The sequence below is a fragment of the Bidens hawaiensis genome, unplaced genomic scaffold, assembly GCF_021521415.1.
Source record: "Bidens hawaiensis isolate Kalapana, Puna unplaced genomic scaffold, B.hawaiensis_p1.1 tig00012479_1, whole genome shotgun sequence".
Classification (NCBI taxonomy): domain Eukaryota; kingdom Viridiplantae; phylum Streptophyta; class Magnoliopsida; order Asterales; family Asteraceae; genus Bidens; species Bidens hawaiensis.
This window is the reverse complement of record NW_027492022.1, coordinates 555,695-567,453: the sequence shown is the minus strand read 5'-3', so window position 1 is coordinate 567,453 and position 11,759 is coordinate 555,695. Positions and strand designations below refer to the sequence as shown.

The 11,759-nt window shown below is 34.8% G+C and overlaps 1 pseudogene across 1 annotated transcript; it reads left to right on the top strand.

The window, feature by feature from the left end:
- The first annotated feature begins 1,721 nt into the window (after nucleotides 1-1,721).
- On the top strand, nucleotides 1,722-3,452 carry LOC143541235 (NAC transcription factor 56-like; annotated as a pseudogene). The gene is made up of 3 exons (XR_013136722.1): nucleotides 1,722-1,976; nucleotides 2,073-2,373; nucleotides 2,951-3,452. The product of XR_013136722.1 is annotated as an NAC transcription factor 56-like (transcript).
- The last annotated feature ends 8,307 nt before the right edge of the window (nucleotides 3,453-11,759 follow it).

Below are 11,759 nucleotides of genomic sequence, written 5' to 3'. Positions count from 1 at the left end.
TTTTAGAGGTGTAATGGTGTTGTAGGAGCAATTTTCACACGTGAATGGCTACAAACGGTCGTGGTATTATTTTATTTTTTATTATTATTTTCCTTCACAACCTGACGATATGAATATGCCCCCCCCCCCCCCCATCCCGAGAAAAGGGTGGGTGTTATAGCCATTATCGCCCAAAAAATCAACAATTTATCGCCTCACCACGGACAGCCTAACTGCGTGAGAAGACAAAATCTAGTACAACCGTCATTGTATCAAATTGTCTAAACTAGGAAAATTCCCGGCGCGTTGCGCTGGGTTGATGATATTAACAGCCGTACTCGTACAAGTGTATAACTTATCAAATCGTGCAGTGCGTATGCGAGTCGAGGTGAATTCAGTCGGTGTCGGGTTACGAATCCAGTAATAAACTCTCCCCAAAAAAACTTTGTTAACGCATAAATACAACAAATTAACATAGCAAAACATGCGTTGTGGTTACGAACCAGTAACACTTCGGTTGATATCTGGTTATGCGCAAAAATTAAAGCAAACCATAAATTCGTCCACACCCAAATATAACAATTTAACATAAATAAAATATAAAAAAATGTGGTGAAATATAAACACGCGTGTTATAGTTGTAAATTGATACGAATTCATTGATTATGGAATCGAGGGATAAAAAAAGTGATAAAAAAACCCGCCATGGCATTTGCGAACTAACGTGAATTCATTCGGAATCGATGTTGTCGGAACTAAATCGTGCACAGAAAACCATGCGTTGTGTTGGTGAGCCGATACGAATTTGGTTGGTATTAGGTCACGACACTGAAACTAAAGCAATAAGTTAATTCGTCCACACTCAAAATACAACAAATTGACATATTTACATAAAAAAGATCGTGGCGACAACAAAAAATATACGTGCGTTGTGGTCGTGACCTAACGCAAATTCTTCCATAATTGATGGACTAAAAAAACTCGCAGGGAAAACAACCTTAAGTTGTGATCCGACACGAATTTGACCAGTATCATTTGACGGTATCAACAGTTATTTAACCGGTATTCTATAACAGCGAACTGACACAAATTTAGAAACAAAAAACAAATTAAAAGCAAATTGAAAAGTCGACCAACCACATATGATCACATGGACCAATCACGTTGTTGCTTAGCCGAAATTCTTAATTATATAATAATAATAATAATAATAATAATATATGCGATGTATTCATGTTTTTGATGCAATCCGTATAACTTGAAATAAAAATAGGTAGTATGGCTGGTAAAACACATGAGGGTCACAAGAGTATTATTGCTATATATAAAATAAAGGACTAAAATTGACATATGAAACATATACTGTAGCTTTAGGTTTACAATTATATATAGTATAATATATGACTTTTGCATTAAAAGAGACTAATTTAGTTCGATGGGTTTATAAATTAAAAAACGACATCACGTGGACTAGTTTGGTAATTCATCGTACTCACCCTGGCCCACAACACCGGCCACTCGGGTGCACAAATTTCCATCTTCGATCAGCAGTACACCTGAGTCGTTCTTGTCTATTCTACCCACCAATTATATAACGTACGTGTGGCGTCATACTACAAGTCTACAACACCCAAATCCTGGTACTACTGATCAAATCAACGGTGTGTAAGTATTGATTCTGTACGGTTCACCCTACATATATATATATATATATATATTACTCACATCTAACTTCTTTTACCTTTAACCATTTAACCAAACCCGAAATCAAGACAATATCCAAGTTATAATTAACTTTGGTTAATTGATTATGGAGAGTATAGATTCATCAGCCGGATTATCCCAGCTACCTCAGCTGCCACCTGGCTTCCGTTTTCACCCTTCAGATGAAGAGCTGGTGGTTCACTACCTCAATAAAAGACTTGCGGCCGCACAGCTTCCAGCCGCCATCATCGCTGAAATCGACCTCTATAAGTTTGATCCATGGGACCTTCCCGGTAAATTATAATTAACCAACCATCTTATAAGTTATATATAATAAATAATCTTGTGTGTTTTCAATATATATATATGTGTGTGTGTGTTTTTTAAAGGTAAGGCGACGTTTGGGGAGCACGAGTGGTATTTCTTTAGCCCTCGAGAGCGGAAATACCCGAACGGAGGTCGGCCTAACAGGGCGGCGAATTCAGGGTACTGGAAAGCTACTGGGACTGATAAGCCGGTGATGACTTCTGGTGGTAGACAAAAAGTTGGTGTGAAGAAAGCACTGGTGTTTTATGGAGGGAAGCCACCAAAAGGAGTTAAGACGAACTGGATCATGCATGAATATAGACTGGGAAACCTGTTTGCAAGCCCCATGGCTCTGATTCCACCAAACAAAAAGGCTCCATGAGGGTAAGAATTAATAATCTTGAATCTTTGATTCTATGGTGTGGTTGACTGGTTGGTATCGAGCTCGTTTAAGGTCCAGCTCGTCATATTTAACTTTTCGGGCTTGATCTAAGCATGCAAGTTCGATCTTTGTTTGTTTCGAGTTTTTTTTCTACGATTAACTAGATGGTTTTTCACAATCAGTATAGGCTCGCCTTGACTCGTTTATTATGTTATTAATTCAATATATGAATTTGTCATTGATCTTATTGCAACTTTTATATATTAGATAATATATTTTATTTTAATTATTTTATCATAATATTATATATATTTTCTAGGGTTTTAATCAAATACAAATGAACTTAACGTGCTAAACGTGATAATCAAGTATAGATTTTATATATACAAGTAGAGTAATTATGTAATTACTCTATGATGTAGTTAAATAAATACTTTATTTGTATATATAATTACTCTATTTGATTCTCACATTTAATACGTTAATTTTATATTAACATTCCTATATTTTCTTATTGTTGAAGCAATATAGAGAAAGAATATTATTATTTAATACATTCATAATCATTTAATTATGTAGTTAGATGATTGGGTGTTATGTCTAATCTACAAGAAAAACAATAATATTCAAAGACCGATAGATAGTGACCATCACAAATGACCGGGATGCGAGCTTCTATACCGCCGTCCATCTCACTAGCCGGCAGCCACGACACGATGGTAGAAAACCAACAACACAACCTCATGTTTAATATCGGTATGAACTTAAACGAAACCGACACAAGCACCAACAACCGATCACTGTCTGATGTTAGTGTGATGAATATGGCCACAAGAACCACCGAGGAAAACAGTGGTTCGATTGCAAGTTTACTCGGCCAACAAACGATGTTAGGGTCACTTGAAGATGGTGTTTATCGGCACCCGTATCAGTTGCCGGGCATGAATTGGTACTCTTCGATCAGTTTTGGAAAGTGAACGTATTATTTCAAAGGTAAGACTTTTCTGTAGCTGTTTATATATTCTACGACGTTAACATGTACGTGACTAATAATCTGTGTTATATTTAGAAATTGTTTATATCATATGATACACACGGAAACACAAATTTATAATTTATTGCAACAACTGAACTGAATACACAGATAAGGGTGAGATTGAATGAAAACTCTTTTTAAAGAGAAAACTTAAAATCTCTTAAATAATTATTTTTAACTGTTTTTTTACAAAAGATTTTAGTTTTTTTTATTATTCTTATATGTTGATATTGTTTAAAAAAAATCCCCTCTTCGGTGTAGTGGATACGTGCAATAGTGTGTATTGCATAAAATACAACACTATTGCACATATTTGATACACACTAAAGACTAATGTGCACATCGAATACATATTAGTATGCATGTGTAATACAACACTAATGTACATGTGCACTGCATCGACTTTTATTTTATATATATATTGCATATAATACAACACTACTACACATATATACAATACACAAATATTGAATATATGCAGTTAAACACTATTGAACAAAAAAATACATAGTATTACACATGTATAATACAACAATATCGCATAGTAATACGTATGTGCATCACAACGTCTTTTTTTTATCTTTTGTCAGTGAAGAGTAACAAAATATAAAAAAATGGAAGAAATGAAATTTTGAAAATATTATTTTGTTTATAACTAAATAAAATTCTTTAGGATTTTTTTAGTTTTCTTTATAAAAATTATTTTTCTCTTGATCATTTTCAATATAATTTATTTTTAAAAAATAACACCGTATACATATGAAACAAATGTCCATGTGAGAAGAAGTTAGTAAGCAAATGAACAATACATATTAACCACACACAAGACATGGCTTGTCATGCCCGTTTGCCTGCCATTTTGTTGTAAACATTTTGAAGCCAAATTACTAAATATATATATGTGAGAATGGACACAAAAAAAAAAAAAAAACTTTTGTCATCGTCTTTTACACTCACCAACAATGTGAATGCATGCAATGTATGCTACTCTATTACTCAAAATTTACGATTGAGAAAACTGAAAAAGAACAATATTCAAAAAAAGACGCGTGTTTGAATGGTACCTACGTAAATTCATCTTTAATATATTTTCAGAACAATTCACACCCATAAAAATTCAAAAAGTTTATAAAAAAACGAAGTTGTGATGTTATCTTTTACATTCGACACCAACTATCCAGATGTGATATTTGGTTTGATATTATCTCTATCAAATATATTTATTTATTATAATATAAGAAGATAAAAGTCATTATCCGTTTGATAAGACGTCCCCTTGTTAATTAACCACACCTCACAAAGTTAATGTCTTAATTTGTTTTTGATTATTTTGGTAAGGGGACCGTTGGGTTGTCATTAGGGGCGGACCCATATAGTATGGTTCGGGGTTCCGGGACACCAATGTTTTTTCGAAATTTCTTAAAAGCATATATTAAATTTATTAAGGACCCCATAAGAATTAATATTTGAAACTTATATTATTATCATTGATGTGGTCTAGTGGAAAGTCCCTTGTGTTTACCTTTCAAAGGTCGCCGGTTCAATCCTGCAATGCTCCTTTCTTTGTTTTTTTTTTGTTTTATTTTTATTATTAGTTATTATTAGTCATTTAGTTAGGTTTAACTCCCTCTGCAGCCATTTGATATATACTAATTAAAATCCCAATCTCCTGATTCTGCACAATTTAATTCAGCATGTGTCCTTATTCATTTCCTAATTCCTAGCCGGTATAGTTAATTGTTATTCTTGTTTACGTAAGTTTGTAAGTAATTGTTTAACCCATTAAGTTCATGTTATCCTACCTCTTAGTTTGCAAGCCTTTAAAAAGGTAGGAGAATTAAGTTCATGTTCTTTTATTTAGTTCCTCCCTAAATTCTTTTGTACAACGATTAACAAGTTGGAACTCAACACCATTCCAACACCGTAACTCACACACATCTCAGATTCTCAGGCCTCAACCAACACTAACACAGTCACGCCACCTCTTCGAGTCTCCAACCAACCTCAGTTCCTCTCGGCTAGCCTCCACCTCTCTTAGCTCTTTTCCATCTCGTCCGCCCTCTGACTTTGTCTCATACAAAAGATCATTTTAGGGCTAATATTGATTGATTTTATATTGGTAATCAACACAAGAATTATTTTGTATGTTTTATTATTAAATAGTTGTTAGATTGTGACGTAATTTTGTAAAAACTTGAATTTTAGAGCTAATTATGCAAGGATTGTTTGTGTGTGTTTTATTATTATGTTTCTCGCCTTGACTCGCCCCGACCCGACCGACGATCGGCCCGAAAAATTTGAACACCGAAAAAATAGGACCCCGTTGTCAAAAAATCCTGGGTCCGCCACTGGTTGTCATTCAAAGGAATCATAATCTTAAAGCCACACAAATTAATTTTAATACGTTTTGCATCTTAGTGGCTCTATTCGGAAACCCAAAGGGGACAATGTTGAGATGGACGTGTTTTTTTCTCTCTATCAAACCTCTCTTTTTCATTGAGGAATTAAAGCTAACTTGGAATAAAATGAGTTTATAATTAACTAAAGATTATAATAAAACTTCCTTTTATTCGATACATATTCTTTCCCAATGGATAGTAATTGAGTGCCAGGCTTCAAGTAAACAACGACGTTGAATATCCATGGTAATATTAAATTGGTAAACGTAAGAGTCAATGAATCCCCATTCTAAACCCATGTAGTTTCACTCCTGAATAAATCTCATCTACCGACTTCTCTATGATTACAAATGAAGTAGCTTTTTGTATAATACATCTAACAAACATATAAATATCATTGGGCTTGACACTCGGGTTTTTATATTTTCTTAATACATGTGGCTGTGTAAATCTGTATATATAGTATTTATTGTAAAAAGTTTATAAAAAGTGTAGGAAGGATTAAGATGTAACACATGTAAATGAAGCAATTTTAAAGAGAAGGGCATGCAGTTTAATTTTAACTTTGTGCCGTGTGAACTTTTCAGCAAAACGTGCAAACATTTTAGATCATAGGACATTTGTCGATGGATAGATCTTCGCTAAAGATTGAATCATCAGCAATGAAGCTTGGACGAGTTCGCCGGGGGTGGGGGGCTCAAATTGCATTGTATTACACTACTGCGCAATAAAAACAGGGGGGCGGGCCACACTGGCCCTCGCTAAGCTTCACCGTTGATCTTTAGCAATCTTGATGAAATTCATGGGAAAAACCAGGTGTGAATAAGATTTCACAATTCATCATAGGTAATTAATATTGTTGGATCATTGAAAGCAAGTTAATTAATTGATATGCCACATAAATAACACGAAGTGATGAAATATCGATGAATATTATGGAAAGATCAACGATGACTTATATTAACTTATTAGTGCTACAACGCTCACCAAGTTGATTACCAATGTACTTCACTTACAGATTCTCGACAATTTGTCACTGGCACTCATTTCCGTGACAGTGTCACTAATGGAAACCCATTAATAATGTTGTTTTTAATAAAAGATGAGTTAGTGAGACATTGTAATGGTGATTATCTATATCGATTTAGAGAGAAGATTAGTGAAAAACAACTTTTAATGGAAGACAAAGTAGTGTATTTAAGGCGGATTCGTTAATTCAATAATACTCACCCTCGTGTTTAGCTATCTCTTTAACCATAAACTCTTTACTTGTTTCATAACAAATATTCATGTAACAAAAATATTGAAAGCAAGAAAGCACATCCATATAAAATATTGAAGGGACCAAATGCATACGAATCGGCAGGGACAAAAACATAATTTAGTTAACGCTCCAGAAGCTACCGTTAACAAAGATTCCGTTAGTAACGGTCTAAAAGGGTTGACACTTGACAGAGTATACGCGGGTCAAAAACTAACGGCTCATTTCTTCAAAGTCAAAACAATTATTATAAAGTCAAAGTCAACAAGACATATTCAAGATGTGAGCCACACATATAAATCACTTTGATTCAAAACCATTCATACACAAACATTATTACCCCATCTTCTATTCATGACAGATAACACCAAAATGGACAGCCCTCAACACCCTTCTCCGGTCAAAATTTCACCGGCTTCTGGCCGAAACTATACGAATCTGGTCAACGAGTTGCTTTCGGCTTCACGATCGCCTAGGCGAATGAATTCGTCGTTGGTTCGAAGGAATAATAATCGTCAGGCGATGGCACCGAGACGGAGGCACACCAGTAAAGAGATCATACGGAGGGCGTTGACTCCGCCAGCTCGTAGGACTTGGCGGTGGTTGGATTTCAGGCCGAAGCCTAGCCTGTTGATCAGTTTCTATAATCGATGATATAATGGAAACAAGGAAATATGTAATACCTGATAATCCAGTGATGTTTGAGATTGACATCTTCTTAATCTGATCGAGTTCCCCTTTAGGGTGTATGGTTAGGATGGAGATTAGGTGTTCTTGATGAACACGATTTGAGAGAGAGAGGTAGGGGATGATTCTTATGGTGTTATTATTCATCATTAGTTATTAACCTCTCTAATAAGCTCTCTATATATACACCCAAGGGGAAACCCTATTAATGTTAGTAAGGGTAATTCCGTCCATCAAGGATTTACCAGTTATAAACATAAGGTTATTTAGGTCAATGATCAATAATAAGATAAATAATTATAAGGGCCATATATAAATATATATAAAATATATTTATTCTAACATTCTCCCACTTGGCCTAGTAATTATTTATTATGAGCATTAGATTAGTCTGATCAGAGGTTAATACTCATTTTAGTTCTAAACCCAAATTGCAGCAGAGAAATACAGTCGTTGAATCAATATTCGACTCAGGACCCCCATTAATCATACTACAACTCAAATTTAAAACCTAACTTTAGGATCAAATTGACAAATAAGCCCTTACCATTGATTTGTATAATTAGTGTCTATACGTCTTTAGGCATGCATGAACGTATTTAGAGACAAAACAAATTTTCAACGTATGAGGAAAAATTAATAATTAATCATTCATAGTACGATACGCAGTTGCGCTTGGTCATTGGTAAAACCCGTCTCTATTATTGGCCATTTAGGAGACTTATGGGTGACAGACCTTTAATTAGTGGATCCATAAGCATATCATGAATGCATTCGATACAAAAGTTTAGTTTCCTCTATTTGTTCTTAAGTCATAAGCGAACAATAATTTAGACTTGTATCGAATTCTAATGCAGCTCCGCTTGAACTGTTACTGTTCAAGAAATAAGGGTAGCTGACTTTATCACAATAAGTCTTCAATATTGGATTTATATGAAGTTAATAAATTATGAGTCAACTGATAAAGTTTTCCAACAACATTTAGTGACACGTTGCGTTATGATCAGCAACATATTATGTCATTATAACTTAGGTCGTTGTTATCAGTTAGTTAGGACTCCTTCATGAGATAGTAATGTCTGCTGACATAAGGATATACCCAGAAGTTGACAAAGTTAGAATATTAGTAGTCAACCGTTTTTTTTTTTTAGTTCTCACTTCTTCTTCTTTAAATTATTGTGTCTCGTTTCTTAGAGATATTGTGATATTTTATCAGATGCTTCACAATAGAAATAATTAGTCTAGTGTTTAGCAATGTGACCAATATCTAAACGAGTATAGATTTGAACCTTCTTAAGGCATCTAATTAATGATGCATAAGGAAATAATCTCATTTATCCTATTAGCCTCTAAAGGAGAGCAATATTGTATGTTACAAGTGTAAGGACCCGTTTCATGTAAAACATATAAAACTAATGAGTCTATCTCGGTGTATTTTGATAACTATCAAATAAGAGGTATCTCCGAGATTGATTAGGTCAAGATATGCGTTAACAATACTTTGACTCATGTAACATATACTTGTCAAAAGAATGTCATCTATATAAGGACAAGTTTACATTAGTTGCTCCCACTCATCTTGAGGTAGGTAAATCAATCCACTTAGTTCTTGATGAAGAGAGTTGCATTATGATTTCATTATTGATTCTTGCATCAACCCATACATGGATTTTATTGACTTACAAACTAAGTGTTCTTAACCTTCAGTTTAGAACTTACAGGTTATTTTACGAACATGTAGGCCAGTGTTAGGGAAAGTTGTTTTAATGTTCATGTAATGTAGCTCTAAATTATTATAAGCTACTAGAACAGTGATGATCCTCAAAGTAACCTTTTGTAAGACAAGGAACTAGGTTCTTTGATAATTTATTCCCTCTTGAGTATACCTTTATCAATCAATCATACCTTTAGTGTATTAACGTTATTCATTCAGATTTAGTTTAGTAATGACTACCTTTTAGGTAATTCAACCAAATCCCAAACGTTATACTATTTTAGAAGATTGATTGATACTAATGGTTTAATTAGAAGAGGTAGGATCATTAAACCTTCCAAAATCCATTTAATCTTTAGTCAGGTAGGGTACATAATCATCAAAGTTAGTAGGCCTTTGAGACCTAGATGACCTCCTGAGTTGATTATTGGGTTTATAAGGAGTTTCATATTTTCAGGTATATTAGGAGCAATATTAGTTTCTAAGTATGTAAGAGTTGGTGCAGTATGGTGTACAAGAGGTGTAATCGGAGTTAAAGTAAGCGACAATCTCTCCCCCCGTGTCTTGTACTTAGCCAAGTTATGATAAGGACTTTTACTGCTCCTACTGACCTTAGAAATATGTAAGAATTCAGCATGCTTAGGGTCAACATCAGAAGACCAATAAATTCTAATTGAGGATTATATTAATTAGTCTTGGTAAGAAATCTAAGTTTTCCCATATTTAGGTATCCAACAAAATTTGTTAGGAGTAGCATTAAATGTTAAGGAGACAAGATATAATGGAGCAGTGTCTTATACAAGGGATGTTTTATGTAACATCCTAAAATTTTTATATTGATAAATAAAAGAAAGTTATGTTTAGTAAATTCACGTTTTAGTTATTTAATGTCGAGTAAGGAACGGGTCTTGGGCTTAGTCATTTTATGAACTCGGCCTGTCTCGACCCGTAGGAAGCCAACCCGAGCCTAACCAAACCCGTAGTATATAAACGAAAGTTCTTGACACTTCCACCATTTTCACCATCTTCCTTCACTTACACCCACCCAAACACTCTCATTTCTAGAGAGAGAAGCTAGAGAGAGAAAGTTCTCAAATCACAAATCCGAGTCCACAATCTTGTTCCTAATCGTTTTTGGTAAGTCCCTCTCGAAAATCATCCGTTTTCATAACCATTTCGGCCTCAAATCGAGCAAAAACGTAACTTGAGTTTTCGGGTCAAAAACCGCCTTGTTTTGGTGTCAAAATGCAAGCTTTTGTGTTTAAAAGTACTAGGAATCGATAGCCCTTTCAATCCCGAGCATTTCCATGTCAAAAACTTCGATTTTGGGTCAAAAAAATCTGGAAAATCTGGAAAACCCGTGGGTTTCTCCGTCGCCCAGCTTGAAGGAGTCGAATCAGACTCATTCGATCGAACCAGTCGATCGAATCAGTCCATTCGATCGAATGCGTAGATCGAACAAGTCCAGTCGACCGAATAGGGAAGCAACCGAATGGTCTCCAACTCATTCAATCGAATGAGTTTTGTATTCGATCGAATGAGTGTTGTATTCGATCGAACGTGTTCCTATTCGATCGAACGTGTTCCTGTTTGATCGAACGTGTTCCTATTCGATCGAACGTGTTGTATTCGATCGAACGTGTTCCTATTCGATCGAATCAAGCCAGAACCAAGTTGTTTCCAAGATTCGCCTGAAGTGAAGTTCGTTTATGAAATAAATTAAAAACCTAATGGAAAATGTGTTAAGGCGGTTATCGAAAATGAGTAGTAGTAATAGTAGTAGCAGTAATTGATATGTGTAAATATTATACAGTTAGCCGAGCCCAGTTAAAGAAAGGAATTACAATCAACGGCGAGCGTAACAGGATCCAGGTGAGTTTCTAGCCCCATTCCTTGTTATGTTTTCGGGGCTGTGTGCATACTTGATGTGTTGTTAATACATTTATCCAAAGTGATAAGTGTATGCCATAGGTGATATATGTGATATGTATGAATGATTGCTTGATGGTTCGTGAACGATCTTCGGATATTGCACGTACTGTCAGGTTGTAACGTTATAAATATGGCAAGTATGATATGTATGTTTATGTGTATGAACGTAAGAAAGTTAATAAAAGAAGGAAATGACGGTTGTATGGTTGTATGGTTACAAAAGGGGTACCGAGCCCTAATAATACTCGAGGTATGATGTATGGTTGTATGGTAACGAAGAGGGAATCAAACCCTACTAATATTCGAAAACATGGGACCAGACCCTAATAATATCTGTGATGTTAGGGACCAGACCCTAA